The sequence below is a fragment of the Tiliqua scincoides genome, chromosome 2 (genome assembly GCF_035046505.1).
Source record: "Tiliqua scincoides isolate rTilSci1 chromosome 2, rTilSci1.hap2, whole genome shotgun sequence".
NCBI lineage: Eukaryota > Metazoa > Chordata > Lepidosauria > Squamata > Scincidae > Tiliqua > Tiliqua scincoides.
The window spans coordinates 17,620,239-17,625,256 of NC_089822.1; the positions used below are offsets into that span (position 1 = coordinate 17,620,239).

Here is a 5,018-nt window from a genome sequence, read left to right on the forward strand (position 1 = left end):
CCAGAGAGCTTTCTGAAGTCTGCAGAGGCCATGTGTGTGTCTGCTCGCAGCCTCTATGGGCTTCAGAATGGCCGTTACAGAAAAAAAAAAAAAGACTTCCAGTTTTTCTCAGGAAACCAGAAGTGACATTTTAGTGCCTTTAAAGGCATTCTGAGGCCTGGGGAAATCCTCCCCGGGTCTCAGAATGCCTGAAAAGGCATTAAAACATCACTTCCTGTTTCCCTGCACATGCCCAATCTCGTCTGATCTCGGAAGCTAAGCAGGGTCAGGCCTGGTTAGTACTTGGATGGGAGACCGCCTGGGAATACCGGGTGCTGTGGGCTTATTCCATAGTCTTTCGAGACTGAAGTTTGCCAACCAACCAAAGGTGCTGAAACTGCAATTTCGTTATCCACGGTTTTTGGTATCCATGGGGAATCCAAGAACGGATCCCTCGTGGATACCAAGGCACCACCTGCATATTGTTTTTGAGAGCCAGTGAGATCTAATAGATTGAAAGATTGGTTGGAGTGTTACCTCTCCCACCAGTACTTTTGCCCCCCAATACAAAGTCCAACTCCTGAATGTTTTGTGTGCAATGTGCCTGAACCGTTGGTTTACCTCATTGTAGAGGACAGTTCTGTGATGATGATAATAATGATGATGATGGTGATACATATAGTAGTAACAAAATTATTTTTGTGTAATTTTTAAATGTGAAAGCTTTGCCTCACTAAAAGGTTGCCTCACAAAAGCACTGCACAAAAAGAATACTGATGAATATGTGAATACACCTTATACCTGTGAATATATCTAGATAGCAACATCACTGTAATCAGGATCAAAATCATGGCAGAGCAAACTACCACTACCTCACCACCATGGTTTTGTCTCATGACATGGATTCCCCCTGTTAGCATAGCTGGTCGACACAGCTGGGCTTTGGGAGACTTCTGTGGTCATAATGAAGGAAAATACTTTATTTTTGTGAACTCCGGACTTGGAGGGGGGGGAGAGAGAGAGAGAGAGAGGTCATACATGCTTGCCAGCTAGCTGAAGGGAACACTGGGGGACAGAAGGAAAAGGAAGGGAGGAAAGATATGCTGAGATTAGCAATCTGCATACCAAAGAGAGTTGTCTTGGAAACTCTGACATCCTAGCTGGCTAGCTCACTATCCAGTGATTAGATTTGCCCTTTGGGTTCAGGATGCTTGTGCAGTGATGCTTGCGATGCTTGCACCTTTCCTCACTTCCAACACCCCCACTTGCTATTTATAATTAAACCTAAGCCGCTAAGCAGGGTCAGGCCTGGTTAGTACTTGGATGGGAGACCGCCTGGGAATACCAGGTGCTGTAGGCTTATACCATAGTCTTTCGAGACTGAAGGTTTCCAACCATTTAAGCCCTGATCAGGGCAAAGTGCACAGTTAAGTGCACGTAACTGAATCCCTAGAATTCCCTAGATTGCATCCCAGGTAAATGACAGAGTTGAGACCACATATAAGAGTTCCTACAGAGGTCCGAAAACAGCTATAAATTGTTGGGGTATACAGCAAGGGCGCACTGTTGCACCTGTCCCAACAGGGGGAGGTAAACCTAGGTAGAAAATGGTTGGGGAATAAAGTCTTCTCTTTTCTATCCTCAGGCAGCACATGTTTTTCAGCCACAGAGAGTGCCCAGAGTCTCAAGCCTTCCTTTCTGCTCTATGCCTCCCTTCATCCTGAAGAATAGACATGAAGCCAGGCAGGCTAGCTACAGTATCCAGAATACCTAGAGCTCAGATCCCAGAACAGCTATAAATATCCCTTGTACTCATGTCAAAAAGCACTGAGTTAATAACCAACTTACCCATCTTTTCCACTGAACACTCAGGCGCTTTGATAACATCAAATGTCAAAGGCAGAGAATAAACGGTATTTATGACTGCTTTCGTCAGCAGTAGAAAAGATTTGATCCATGGAATACCATGCTCAGACTAATGTGCTTGAGGTATTAATTAATATATCTCTGAAGCATGACAACTATCTGGGTGTGCCAGATCTCTTTGGAATGATTAGATTTGCCAGTATAAGAATATGAGCATTGTTGTAATGAAAACCAACCAGATACATGCATACCTTATTTACTGAGAGCATATACCTCCAAGGCCAGCTCATCCATGCAGCCAAATGAATCAGTTGCCTCAGCCAGTAGAATGGCAGGGGTGCCCACTTGTGTTCACTAGCTTGCATTCACTGATCCTCCTACTATAAGTTCAATTCTCATTTGGAAAGAGAAGAGAGAGTCAAAACAGAGTGTGATTGAGAGCAGAGCAGTAGGCTGGAAACTGCTGTGTCTCAAAAAAAAAAGCCTTCCCCATCCTGAGCGGAGCTTACGGTTCAGCCATGGTGCCGCATGTTTTTCAAACAGAACAGGTCACGGAGATGCTCTGAGCAATCGTGTCTGTTGCCAAGTGACCCAGAAGGTTGTGCCACAGGACGTCCCTATGACCTGTTCTGTTTGGAAAACACAGGTTTTGGAGAGCCTTGGCTAGAGTGTTAAGAGGCAAAGGCTGGAATGTCACCTGGTAAGGGAGTAGCATTTGACACACCACCTCAGGTAGCAGGAGGTCTTGGATACCTCTAACACCTAATCCTCCCCCCCCAAAAAAAGGCTGCAGTTGGGTTGGGTGAGTGGATTGCACCACTATATCCTATCCTCCATGTTGGGTTTTGAAGCCCAACACGGAGGTTCTCAAGTCTGTACTGGCAAAATAGCTGTCGCAGATTGAGACCTTCATTGCGGGGCTTGGAACATTCCATAGGGAAAGAGGAAGAAAGTCCCCTTCACTTGAGGAGACCTGCAGTGGCCCCAGCAGTGCTGCTGGATACAGCAGTAGCGATTTTGGCACCACTGCACCTGGCAGCGTCACAGGGGATAGGTTGGGCTGCCCACCTTGTTGGGTGCTTTGGGTGTGTGGACAAAGGGTTACGATGCGGGTAAAATGGTGGACTCCTGTATGCTCCTTGTCATGAATGTGACAGTTAAAATAATTAAATTTTGTACAGTTCTGGGCAACATATCTCAAAAAAGATATAGTGCAACTGGAAAACCTGTAGAAAAGAGTGACCAAAATGATTACTGGGCAAAGGCACCTTCCTTATGAGGAAAGGCTAAAACATTTGGGTTTCGAAAGTCTAGAGAAAAAGGGGGGCAGTACCATTCCCTGAGAAGGGCACAGCGCTATGCTTTTCAGGTGCCTCAATGCACTGTGTAAGCCGCCCCTCCCCCTCGCCTTCTGGGTCATTCCAGGCAGCGAGAGCAAAGCAGAGGAGACACCTCTGCTTTGCTCTCCTCACCTGGAATGCCTCTGAACGTGAGGGGAAGGGGCCATTTACATGCGCTGAGGCACCTGAAAAACTTAGTTCTGTGCTCCCCCTTTGAATACGACTGAAGGGAGGACATGATTTAGACGTACAAAATTATGCAGGGGATGGATCGAGTGGATAGTGGGATGTTCTTTTCCCTCTCACACCAGCTCCAGGGGACAGCCCCTAAAATTGAGTTAAAACAGACAAAAGAATATTTCTTTACCCACCACAACATTCATCTGTGGAACTCCCTGCCACAGGATGTGATGATGGCACCTGGCCTAGATGCCATTAAAAGGTTTGTACAGGTTTGTGGGGGAAATGTCCATCATAGGTTGTAAGCCATGAAGGGCATATGCAACCTCCTGTTTTTAGATTGGAAGTACTTAGATTAGATTAATACGTAGATTAGAAGTATTTAAATACTGTTAATAATAATAATAATAAGTAGGTTATCTCTAAATGCCAACTGCAAGGGAACGGCAATAGGATACAGGTATCGTCTTGTCTTGTGTGCTGAGGCATCTGATGGGCTGCTGTGAGATACAGGAAGCTGGACTAGATGGGCCTTGGGCCTGATCCAACAGGGCTCTTCTTATGTCCTTATCAAAGCAAAGAAAGGATGAATAGTTAAATAACACATGGCTTACATAATCACAGTCCATCAAGACTCCAATGCATTTGAATATGAGTCTGTTAGGAATACTTCCAAAAAGAAAAGAAGGCTATTTTCTAAAGTGTTACTATTTGGAATCTGTGACCTAATAGTTCTGTGACCTAATAGAATCTGTGACCTAGTAAACACAGACTAGTCAAATTCTTGTTTTGGATTAAGAACTTCCTTATTACCCTCTTGTGACTATATGTCAGAGGCCACTGACTTCTTCTCTGTTGTGTTTCTTTTCTGAAGTTGTGGCATAAGGAAGATCTTGATTTGATACAAGCTTTGAGTTCAGGTTGATACTTCATTTAAAAAAAGAGTCAGGATTTTACAGGATCCAACATCCACATTTGCACAATCCTCCTGAGAGAGGACAGACGCAAAGTAGGAGTTGAGCAGTTTCACCTTCTTTTTATCACCAGATACCGACTGGTCATTCTTCTCAAGCTGCAATCTGACCCAAAACTGAGCCTGAGGAAACACCTGAGAACTCCACATATGCCACCTTGAGTTCTAGTTGGAAGAAAGACAGAATTCAGTTGTAATAAATGAATGGGAACTTCCCAGCAACTATGTTTTTCCAAAGCCTTTTGAAAACAAAGAGATTAGATGACAATTTTAAGTGATAATCCAACCCCCCCCCCCCAAAAAAAACCCACACTTTTAGAGGATTTCCAAATGAAAGCTTCATTGGCTTAGATTCACAAGGCAGCAAATAAATTTGGAGTGTTCAGATTCAAACGTAGATTAGATTACCTTAAGGCCAAATATTCAAATGTGTAACTGAATAAAAACTGCCTACTCACAAAACCGCACGTTCATTTCACGGCTGAATTAAATGATTGCAGCTTCAAGGGTGTTCAGCACAACAACTTTATGACAGCTTTTTGAGTTTCCTGAATTTTACACCATGCCAAGAGATATCATTACACAATATATCAACCTACAGATCCTTGTCAAGCGACCTGGTCTACTATTATGTCTCATTATTGCATTATATGTCAAACAGGGAGAATACAAAACCCTAC

The 5,018-nt window shown here is 44.0% G+C and overlaps 1 pseudogene; it reads left to right on the top strand.

The window, feature by feature from the left end:
• The first annotated feature begins 205 nt into the window (after window positions 1-205).
• LOC136643045 (5S ribosomal RNA) lies at window positions 206-323 on the top strand (annotated as a pseudogene).
• Window positions 324-5,018: the final 4,695 nt, after the last annotated feature.